Here is a 12,826-nt window from a genome sequence, read left to right on the forward strand (position 1 = left end):
CATCAACTGGAGCGTGCACCTGGGCGACCGTAAATGCTTTATGTTTGAGTTTTTTCAGCTTTGTTGCAATGCCACCGCCGCTAGCCCTCGCCGTGTGATTTTTGCTTCCAGACACACCGATCTTGTTTACAAGGTTTGATAGATCTTCTGGGAAAAAAAGAACACATAAGAACATTTTAAACAAATCCAACAAATCATGTAAATAATGCTGCATTACAAACACTTACTGAGCGGAGGGATGTTAGTACTGTCTCACGTAGACGCACGCCCTGATGTTGAACTATGCTCAGGATTCGGCCTTGCTGGTAAATATTAAAAATATGATCATTCTACACATTCACAACACACTATACATAGACATGTAACTTATATAATTAGGTTTACGTACCACTCGCGTGGTTCAGGAATTGAATTTCCTCAACAGTGTCAGAAAAGTCTACATCATCCACAGCACCTGGAGCGTTACAGATCCTGTTTAAGCATTGCATCAGAGCCGTGACTCACTTATAAATAAATGTTCTTAATAATAATAATACGAGATAATAAAACACACTTACTGTTAAGATAGACAGCTATCTTCTCTTGAAGTACGATTGTTTCAAAGTAACAAAACTTTCCGGAAAAAAGTAATTTGAGAACGAAGATTCACTTATACCTCACAGATGCTAACACAACTGTAAGATCATGTCCAGATGTGTTCTTTAACATGTGATATGCTGCAATAGCAGCCACGTACACCTTCAGAGTAGAGGGAGACAGCTGTCTCTCCAGTCCCTCCTGTAGAAAGGACAACACAGACCCGACTGCGCATCTCCATGGATCTTCCCTGCGAGAAGAACACCAATTCGCAAAGAGATGCCACTCCACGAGCGTACAGCCGCCTCGTGGAGTGGGCTCTGGCCTGAGTGATCATGTCTACCACCACTGGCGGAAAGCCTGCTAGGTCCTCCGCATCCCTTCCAGGAGCCAGACGTGGAGATTCCAGAGGTCTGGCCGTGGGTCCCGGAGCTTGCCCTGCCCCTGAGTGAGAAGGTCCTGCCTCAGGGGAATGCACCAAGGAGGGGCTACTGCCAGGAGCATCAGGTCTGAAAACCAAGTCCGGTTGGGCCAGTATGGTGCAACCATCAGGACTTGCTGCCCGTCCTCCTTGACTTTGCACAACATCTGTACAATGAGGCTCACTGGGTGAAATGCGTACTTGCGCAGCCCCCGAGGCCAGCTGTGCACCAAGGCATCCATGCTCAGGAAGTACCAAAAGGGGCAGTGAGAGGACTCTCGGGAGGCAAACAGGTCCACCTGCGCCTCTCTGAATCTCTCCCAAATCAGCTGGACTGTGCGGGGGTGGAGTCTCCACTCTCCGCGGAGTGTTACCTGCCGTGAGAGCATGTCTGCTGCATGGTTGAGGACGCCCAGGAGGTGAGTGGCTCACAGAGACTTCAACATCTGCTGACTCCAAAGGAGGAGGCGGCGGGCGAGTTGTGACATGCGACGTGAGCCTACCCTGCCCTGGTGGTTTATGTATGCCACAGTTGCTGTGTTGTCCATCCGGACCAACACATACTTGCTCTGAATCAATGGCCAAAGCCTCCGCAGGTCTAGCGATACTGCCAGCAACTCTAGGCAGTTGATGTGCCATTGCAGGCAGGGCCCTGTCCAGAGCCCCGATACTGCCTGTCCATTGCACACAGCACCCCAGCCTGAATTCTGCTCTATGGGAACCCCTGCCCATAGAAACCGCAGGCCTGACCAAGGGCTGAAAGTTTGATGGCACCGAGGTGTGATAGTCATGCGCTGGGTGCTGTGGCGCCATGCCCACCTCGGGACTCGAGTCTGTAGCCAGTGCTGGAGCGGTCTCAAATGCATCAACCCGAGGGGAGTACCGCCGGTGAGGATGCCATATGCCCCAGAAGCCTCTGAAAGTGTTTCACCGGGACCGCTACCTTCTGTGTGAAGGTTTTCAGGCAGGCCAGCACCGACTGTGCACGCTCGTTCATAAGGCATGCCATCAGGGTGACCAAGTCCAACTCCATACCGAGAAAAGAGATGCTCTGTGCCGGGGAGAGCTTGCTCTTTTCCCAGTTGACCTGAAGCTCCAGTCGGTCGAGTTGCCGAAGCACAAGGTCCCTGTGCACACACAATAGATCTCGCGAGTGAGCTAGGATCATCCAGTTGTTGAGATAATTGAGAATGTGAATGCCCTTCTCCCTCAGTGAGGCCAGGGCAGCCTCTGCGACTTTGGTAAAGATGCGTGGAGACAGGGACAGACCAAAATGGAGGACCTTGTACTGGTATGCTTTGGCAAACCGAAGAAAGGGTCTGTGTCGAGGAAGGATCAATACATAAAAGTATGCGTCCTTCAGGTCGATGGCCATGAACCAATCCTGATGTCGTACAGACGTCAGGATGCACTTCTGTGTCAACATCTTGAACGGAAGCCTGTGTAAGGCTCTGTTCAAGGCACGCAGATCCAGGACTGGGCGCAACCCCCCCCCCCCTTGGGCACGATAAAATAACGGCTGAAAAAGCCCTTGTGCGACTCGGCTAAGGGGATGGGTTCTATCGCTCCCTTTGCCAGAAGGGTGGTGACCTCCACCCGAAGGACCGAGGCATCCTCGCCTCGCACTGCAGTGGAGAGGACGCCACTGAACCTGGGTGGCCGTCTGGCGAACTGGATTGCGTAGCCGAGCTGGATCGTCCTGATGAGCCATTGCGACAGGCTGGAAAGCGCTAACCAGGCTTCCAGCCTTTGCGCTAACAGCACCAGGGGAACGATTGGAGTTATCACGCCTGGGGTGGGTGGTTTGCGGCAAGGACGAGCAGACACCCCACCAGGAGGATCGTCCAGGGAAGGCGTGCTACTGCGCGAGCCCGCAATGGTGACCGGTGGCTGGGGCGGGCGAGCGGCCCCAAGAACCATCGTACTTAACTGCTTGCCGGCTTTCTTTTGATGGAAAACAAGGGAACGCAAGATACTTGCGTCCCGCTCGCTGACTGGAAAGACTTTCAGTGCCTGGCCATCGCGGGTGCTGGAGGGGCTGAGCATTGGAGAATGACCCAGGGAATGAGGAAACTGCTCTTTTCTGGACAATTTGGATGTCGGAGCCCAGAAGGCATCCGGTGATGTTAGGATACCCACCTCGTGCAGACCCAGGGGTGGGAGTGGGGCCCGTGTGCATACCTGGGTCAGAGTCGTCAATGAGAGCTGCCTCATCCCTGGGTCACCCGTCTCTGGACCGCCTCGAAGCCCGTCCGTGGTTCTTGGTGGCTGGCTGGCAGGCAGTTGGCCTGCCAGGATCTTCTTCTCAAAGGATCCTCTTCTCAAAGACCAGCGTACAGGCTCCGGTGGTGGGGGAGCAGGGGCCGGCACCGCAGGAGGACGGCCCTGGCGAGAGGCAGACAGGGCGTGGGACTTCGGAAGCCTATAGGCAGCCGAGCTGCGGCAGGTGTGCTTGATGGCCTCCGTCTGCTTCTTCACCATCGAGAACTGGTGGGCGAAATCCTCAACAGTGTTGCCAAAGAGCCCCCCTTGGGAGATGGGCACATCGAGAAAGCGGACCTTCTCGGCATCACGCATCTCTGCAAGGTTGAGCCACAGTTACCGCTCTTGGACCAACAAGGTGGACATCATCCGGCCCAGGGCGCATGCTGTGACTTTCATCGCCCGTAGCATGAGGTCGGTCGCGGTATGCAGTTCCTGCATATGCCCTGGGTCAGTCCTACCCTCGTGAAGATCTTTGAGCGCCTTGGCCTGGTGGACCTGCAAGATGGCCATGGCATGCAGGGCGGAAGCGGCCTGACCCGTGGCATTGTAAGCCTTTGCCAAGAGTGATGAAGAAAACTTACTCACTTTGGAAGGGAGTCTTGGTTGGTTCCTCCAGGTGGCTGCGCCTTGCGGGCATAAATGCACCGCAACGGCGCGCTCTACCTGGGGAAGTTCGACATATCCCTTAGCCGCTCTGCCGTCAAGGGTAGTTAGGGTGGACGAGCTGGCGAAGCATGTACGGGCAGAGAAAGGTACCTTCCACGACTTCGCAAGCTCCTCGTGCACTTCCGGGAAGAAGGGCACTGGGGCAGGCCGTGGCCGTGAGTCACGCTCTGAGCCCAGAAACCAATCATCTAGTCGCGAAAGCTCAGGGCAGGGCGGAGGGTTCCACTCAAACCCGATGTTCGCAGCCACCCGGGCAAGCACGGATGCCAACTCAGCATCCGCCTCATCCTGAGCTTTACTGCCCAAGAGCGGGAGCTCAGAAGATTCGTCCACTTCAGAGAGCAAAAGCCCACCCTCTGATGCTGCAACCGATGACTCATCTTCGTCGTGAGCCCCGAACAAGATATTAAATCTGCCCTGAGGCAGAACGCCTACCACAGAACGAGCGTGCTGGGGGCTGGGAGGTCTGCGGGGATTGAGCCGGCGGAAACACTCCCATATATACATTCAGATGTCCTGCAGCACTCGCTGATGCAGCCACCTGAGTTTCAACCCAGGACGGACTGGGTCGGGAAGCAGCGTTCGTCATGAAGAAGGAAGAGAGCCGCGATCACGACGTTCTCATGGGCATGTTTTCACAGTGAGAACATGACCCCTCCACGAAAGGTGCCTCGGCGTGCTGGCGACCCAAGCACTCGAGACAGATCTCATGGCCATCCGGGGGGAGAGATAACAGCCGCACCCAGTAGCACAAAGGTGAAAGGACATCTTTAAAAAGACTGCAATCGTTTGTGCGAGCTCTTTTAAAGAAAATATACTCTTTTGGAATATACTCTTTTAACACCTGTGGACTCAGCTGCCGAAGCACCCAGGGGAAGCACAACACTCAACCGTGCGAGGGTGACCGTTGATATGCACCATAAATTCCAGCAGCAGAAGATAAGGTGACGGGACGAACACACACACACATGCGCTCGGCTCCGAAGAACAAGTCTGAATGAGTGCTGCACGCCATCTCCTTTTATATCCGTTTGTCCGGGGCGGAGAATGGCATGCAAATTCCACTCGCTAATTTTCATTGGTCTTTTCTGAATAAAGCAAAGGTGACTGGGGCTCTCAAGAGCGAACCACTAGTGTCACTACATCGACACAACGTCGAGTGAGTGACAGACAGGGAACTTACAGATTCTTCCTTACAATAACTTTTGAGTTGTGAATGAGCTGGTTTTTAACAATAAATTGCAAGTAATGGGGTATTCCCAGAAGTCATTTTGTGACCTGTCATTTTTATCGTATGTTTCAGTATGTGTGTCTTGTCACATTTGTCAGTAGTTATGCTATATCAGGGTATATTTTGTTATGTTTCAATTAATGTATATTGTGTTAGTACTTTTTGTGTCACCCTGATGATCTCTTGTGTTTGTGTGTCTTTTTTGTTTACTGTGTATATATATATATATAAATATATATATATATATATATTTATATACTCAGGGTTGGGAGGTTTACTTTTGAAATGTATTCCACTACAGATTACAGAATACATGCTGTAAAATGTCATTTGTAACATATTCCATTAGATTACTCAAGGTCAGTAATGTATTCTAAATACTTTGGATTACTTCTTCAGCACTGGTAGATTTTTTTCACTTGTTTTGACTATTAAAACTCTGCCAGTACAGTAAGACAAAATACACATGTTAAAAATACATTCTCTGAAAAACCTAAAGATCTTATGCAGTGTTGTTTCTAAAACAAGATGTATTAAATTGATCATGTTTTAAGGATTTTTAGATACTTTTACAGGAAAACAATACAAAAATTATTATCAAAAATACGATTTTTACCCTAATATCAAAGGTCTTACTAGAAAAAAAGAAATTATGATCCAACGTGAATTTTCTTGATAAAATATTACAATCGTGCCTGGTAACGTGCATGTAAAATGGCTAGAAATAGCATTTTAGCTTAGCGTAAAGCTGACAATTTACACAAGGGTTATTTCTATTTCTTCTGCTCCAAACTTACTTCAAACTTACTTCTCTGTCTACTCGTCTGAATGTAACACATCATAACAAAGTGTTTCACCGCTGTTCAAATGCACATTGGATAGCATCATTTATATGTATAAATGTTTTCCATCTGAAAGGACTAAATATTAAATGAAACAAATGACAATAAAATGCAAAGTAATCTCTTCAGTAATCAAAATACTTTTTGAATGTAACTGTATTCTAATTACCAATGATTTAAATTGTAACTGTAGTGGAATACAGTTACTTATATTTTGTAGTTTAAATACGTAATACCGTTACATGTATTCCGTTACTCCACAAACCTGTAAATACTGTATATACAGAATATTCAATAAAACAGTTTTGCATCTTTTGCAGAATTGTTATACCATGGAGACTGATATTTCAACATTTATTGATTATATATGCAACAGGGCTGAAAATAATGCCTATTGAAAATGACCATTTCAGAAAAAGGTGCCAAATTCCGGTTATTTTTAATCAATTTTGGCATTTCATGTACCCTAAAACATCTATATGAATAAGAAAATGATCTTCTGCCATACCATAATACCTCAAATGTTGACACATTTTTACAGGACACCCATTTTTAAAACAAAAATTTTTATCACAGCTGCTAGTTGTTTTTCTGTAATTTTAACACTATTTTTTTTTACAGTGTGCTGTCTATGATATGCATGAGCTAATTGTTTTATAAGGTGGAGAATCTCCTAAAATAAAATGAAATGCAGATAATTTGCAGAGGTTCAACAGCAACTTGACTCTAGAGTTTAGAATCATGCAGGTGGTTGTCCAGTGGAGGCAGGGAGTGTTTGGGAGTGCCCTGGAATGACTGGAATGCCATGGAGTGTGTATACAGGTGGGCTGGGACACAAGACAAGATTGGATCAGACAGATAATTGAAAAACCAAGTCACAGACAGTAAACCAACAGCTGCATATAGCATTCTGCTCTAAACCTCAATCACTGAGAACAGGCAGTAGAAGGTTCTGGAAACAATCTTCCTGGGTCTGTGTATCGCAATCATTTGAACAAACTTGATAACAATCATTTCCCTGCTTAGTGTTGTACTGCAAACCTGCTGCCAAGGAAAATTTCTGGAGGTTGCTTTCTCCACATGTAAAGATTAATGAGCGTGCTTTGCCACAAATACATGATGTAGCCCTCTCAAGATAAATCAATAAGATTACGATAAGCTGTCCTCTTGAATACCAAACATTACACATGCAGCTGGTGCCAAACAGTTAAAACTAATGCGCTCCACATCTCACTTGGAAGTCTTGTGGTCCAGCATGGAAAATGACAGCATTCGTGTTGCAGATGTTTGTGTTTTCAGTCAAATGGAACTTTCTGGCAACCTTGTTCTGTAAGAAGTGTTTTTTGAATGTGAATGATTATATATATAATATAATCTGCATGTTTCCTGAATGCTAATGTGAGAGTTTTATGAAGAGGCGAGAGAGTGAGGATCCAAATGCAGAACTTTAATTGTCAACAAAAGAAGACACAACAATAAAGGACAATATTAGAAGACGGTAACACAACTCTACAGCAGTATGCTGACTACTCACAAACTACATACAAACAAAAACCGACACAAGAACAAAGAACAAGAGGGTATATATACACATGGGCTAACTAGAAGACGAAGAACACCTGGGATACGATCAGGAGAGAAACCAGGAAAACAGACATGACAATGATTACAAAAATTAAATAAACTTTATTATAAAAATAAACTTTCAAAATAAGAGTCCCTGGGGAAAACACAAGTATGACGTGACAGCTAAACTACATTTTTTAGGCTAAAAATAAATAAATAAATATATAAGTGTTAATCACACTAAAGCTGTTGATATACAAATAAAGTAAAAGTTTTTAACAGTAACTCTTGTTATAGTTCACCACTGCTTTAGCTCATCTAGCCCTGCACACACTATTTAAGGGATGTAATTGACATGTCTATGTTTGGCTCATGTCATTTGATTATTTTAAAACCTTATTTAAAATGCTTTTTTCCATTGAAATGGTATTTTAATAGCTGATTTATTTGTTCTGAATTAAGTTATTGGGTTTGAATTAAACTGATGGGTTTACGTTTATTTGATTTTACCTTTCATTTTTTTTTCATAATTGTCACTTAAGCATTTGGACCTAAATGCCATTGTTATCATTTTATATGGCTGTGGCATAGCTGTTATGAGAAACAACAACAACAATAACAAACAAAAAACATATAAAAACAACATTTAACAGTACAAATTATGGTAACACTTTATTTTAAGGATCCACAATAATGCACTAGTTGTGCACGAACAAGAAAGTCACTAATAATTAACTGCATGCATAGTGAGGCTATCTTAGTGTAGACAAGTGGAGAAATTTCATGTAATTTAACTCATCATAAATTGGACATGGCCCTTTTAAGAGTTTTGTGACACCTGCTTTCTGGCACTCTCTCGTGTTAGAGACATAAGAAGATACGTTGTGTAGGAGAGCTCCCAGTTTTGTTAATTGCCTGAGAATTCTTTGGGTAAATATCAAATTTTACAGAAAAATCTCATTTATTGCATTAAATATGTGTCAGAAGAGTCATATGTTAAAATTTAGTGTTTGTTATGGGTTATTTTTGAAGGATGCATATGGATTGCATGTGTGGAGTTTGACCACGTTTTTCATACATGTGATGACTGGGTATGCAAATTTAGAATTAATCATATCTTATTTAATGATTTATAGACCAGAGTGTTTTCCAGTTTAGTGAATAAGTGTAATGCATGTTATATGTGAAAACATGTGTAATGAGAATTCTATTGTTTTAAACGTCAAAACGTGTCCTTAAATTCTGGTTAAAAATAGGTAAAATACTGTGAGTGATTTAAGCACGTGATAAATGCATAAAATACTGTGAATGATATAAGAATGCATTAAGTATGTGTTGAAGAATATGGTTAAGCTAATGCCCTGTTGTGTGTTTTCATTTCATATTAGCCTCTACCGTATTTTGTATTTCATTTCCTTTTTTTATATACGGCCCCATCGACTGCTGTTTTTTTTTTTTTTTTTTTTGTCTTTCTTATAAACAGCCATCAGAATAAAACCTCAGAAGATATTTTGGCATTCTGTGTGGTTTATTCACAACCCACCGGCTACATTTTTTGGTACCAGGAGTGGGCTATCTGACTGTTGGGAGCCTAAAGGTCAGTATTTTTTTTTGTTTTTTTTTTCATGTTTATTTTGAAATACGGTAGAGGTGAAGATAGGTGCCAGTGGGACACAGAGTGGAGGCTGTCTTCTTTGGTGCAGTTATCCAGAGAACAGATGTCCACCAGAGGTGATATGGCAAGGTGATGAGACACCTATCCAGTGACTGTCTACAAGATTACATAGAATTATTATACAGACATTCGGCAACATACAGTATGCTTTGGTTTCAACATTACGGACTGATTAAGAGACTTTTTGTTTTGCCTACAAGTGAACTTTCACTGTTTTTTTTACTGAGTCAAACTGAAATAATTTGAACATTTCAAAATGTCACAATCAGATGATGATGATTCAGTGTTACAAAACACCAGTAGTGAACATGGTGCAGGTAGTAGTATGCATGATGTTCAGGGACAGATTCAAGAACTCATGACAGCATGACAAGCATGACAAAACCATGGCAGCTGTCGCCAATTTGAGAGCCTACCAGGTCTTATGTTTATTTGCCAACAGAGCGTCACATCCGTTTTGTGGTGATTTCAGCGAAGATGGGAGACATGTTGATGAGTTCACTGACAAAGTAGACAAGGTACTACATGCTAGAAATCAGACCACAGAGGACCAGTTAGACCAGTCATACTCTTCTTCTTAAAGGGTGTAGCCTTAGAAGAGGTTAGATTATGGATGGGGATGAACCAAAGTGACCATTTGACCTCTGTGTACCTGAGAGAAGCTTTTCGAGAAAAGTGCAGTGTTTCTCAGTTATTACAAACATTCTATAGCCATGAACAAAAGGAAGGTGAGGATGTTCGTGTTTAGTCTCATGCTTTGTCTAAAATTCTAAGTTCTATGGGAAAGATGTCCTGTCGCTAATCTAAAGATTAGTGGAGTAATGGACTCTTGTTTACTTGATACGGGAAGCCAATTCAGTACTATTTCTGATAGTTTCTTCAGAGAATGCCTGTCTGGGGAGGATGAAGATATGTTGTCCACAGCAGGTTAGCTGGAGATTATAGCTGCCAATGGTTTATACATACCTTACCTAGGTTATCCTGAGTTGTAGGTTGAAACCATTGGTATTACCCTACCAGAATGTGGTTTTCTAGTAGTCAAAGCCTCACAAAACCCTTCTGCTATACAAGCCCTCATTGGCATGAATATCATTAGCAGATGTAGACAACTGGTTCATGCAGGGTTAAAACTACCCTTGATGGAGAGTTGCAGTCTGATTGGAGGGAGGCATTTCAGCAGATGCAGAGTGCCAGCAGTCTAAAGAAATTAAGCATAGTCCAAATAGCTGGAAAAGACATGGTACACATACCTCCTTTATCAATTACAATGGTAATGGTCAAAGGAGCAAAGAGAATGTTAAATGATGGTTCATAGGACTTCCTGTTAGAACCAGTAAACACACCCTTACCTGGAGGTCTGATTGTTATTCCCTCTCTTGTGTCTTCAGAGAAACTGTTATTTCCTATACATGTTGTGAATCTCTCCCCAGATGATATCTGGCTAGAACCAGACTTGGTACTCTGTCTCGTGTTGAGAGTGTGAAGTCCAATGAGACGTGATTTCAGAGAATTTCTACTGATATTGGAGAGATCAGTGTAAACACAAAAGACAGTCAGTTATAGGTGGACAGCTCCGAAGAGTTTCTTTAATAAGCTACACATTGGTGGTACTCCTGAACAGCAGACACAGCTGAGTGATTTGTTGGTGAAGTTCTCTGAAGTTTTTGCTCTCGAGGATGAAGACCTTGGATTTACAGACAAAGTGCAATATGAGATTCACAAGGTGGATGATGTACTGGTGGCCCGGCCTTATAGGCGTATTCCACCCCTCAGTATAGGGAAGTCAGAGAACATACCACCAAGCTCCTGAAGAAAGGAGTGATCCAAGAAAGCACTACTGCTTATGCCTCACCTATCCTGCTAGTTAGGAATATTGATGGCAGTGTCAGGCTTTGTGTTGATTACAGGCAGCTGAACGCAAAGACCAAGCAAGACGCTTTTCCTCTGCCAAGGATAGATGAAAGCTTTGATGCACTACAAGGAGAAAAGTTATTTTCTTCCATTGATTTAGCTAGTGGATATCATCAGGTTGCTGTCTACAATTGAGACAGGCATATGACTCCATTTGCGGCTCCATTTGGGATCTTTGAGTATTCTTGGATGCTTTTTGGGGTTTGCAAAGGATCTTTGACGTTTCAACATCTTATGCAGCATTCCCTGGGTGATCTAATTTTTCAGATCATGCTAGTGTACATTTATGACATACTAGTGTACTCGCCCACTTTCCCTGAGCACTTGCAGAGACTGGAAGTAGCCTTTAACATATTAAAAGAAACAGGTCTCAAAGTTAAGCCTGAAAAGTGTAATTTCTTGCAGCAAGAAGTAACTTTCTTAGGTCATGAGATCTCAGCTCAAGGTATTGGTACTGATCCAGATCAAGTTTAAGCGGTCAAGCAATGGATAATTCCCAGTACAGATCAGAAATTACGCTCTTTCTTAGGGTTCTGTAGTTACTACAGAAAGTACATTGAGGGTTTTTCTAGAATTGCCGGCCCCCTTCATGATTCAGTGAATCTGTGTATCAAGCAGTTTGGCACAATAAAGAGAGAGTTTAGTGCTTTGTGGTCATTAGTGCCAATCAGCATTTGAGCTGCTGAAAGAGGAGCTTACTTCTGTTTCTGTGTTAGGGTATGCAGATTTCAATCGTCCTTTCAAATTGGAGACTGATGTGAACAGTGAGGGCCTGGGTGCTGTCTTATACCAGCAGCAGGGTGAGTGTAGGAGAGTCATAGCTTATGCCACTAGGAGACTTCGTAAAGCAGAAAGGAAAGACAGAAATTACAGTAGCATGAAGCTTGAGCTATTGGCCCTCAATTGGGCTATTTCTGAAAAATTCTGTGGTTATCTGCTGGATTCCAAGTTTGTGGTTATAACAGATAACAACCCTCTGTGCCATCTAAAAATGGCCAAACTCAGTGCAATTGTGCAAATATGTATCACTCAATTAGCCGTCTTTGATTTTGAGTCAAAATACCGCCCAGGACGGCATAATGCAGCTGCTGATGCCCTCTCTGGGCAGCCATCAGCAGTGGAGCCTGCAACTCCTGAGGATGCAGAATATGACAACTGTGTTATCTGCAATATAATAAACAAAGGAACTGCCTTAGAGCCTGACTTAGTGATGACTGGTGCTGTGCTGTAGGGTTAGACAGATTCATGCTTTAGAGTGTGGAGTAGAGGAAGGCAGTAACCCTCAAGGAAGTATGCCTACTGTGCCGGGTAATACAACAGCTGAACTGAAGGATTTTCAATTGAAATATCCCACTCTGTTCTTTCAGAACCCTTTGGGAACATAAACAAAAGCCCACCACTTGTGAGAGATCTGGTCTATCAAAATCTGTACTGTCACTGATAAATCAGTGGAAGTGTGTAAGAGAGCTGGATGTCTTACTTAATCGGATTGTGAATGACCAACATTGTGGTGAATGTCAACAGCTGCTCTTACCATCATGTCTGAAATAACAGGTCCTTGAAAGTGTTCATGGCAGTATGGGACATCAGGGCATTGAGTGCACGCTAAACCTGTTGAGGCAACGATGCTTCTGGGTTGGCATGTATAATGATGTGGAGCGGTGGATCAAAAA

The sequence above is a fragment of the Myxocyprinus asiaticus genome, chromosome 30 (assembly GCF_019703515.2).
Source record: "Myxocyprinus asiaticus isolate MX2 ecotype Aquarium Trade chromosome 30, UBuf_Myxa_2, whole genome shotgun sequence".
NCBI lineage: Eukaryota > Metazoa > Chordata > Actinopteri > Cypriniformes > Catostomidae > Myxocyprinus > Myxocyprinus asiaticus.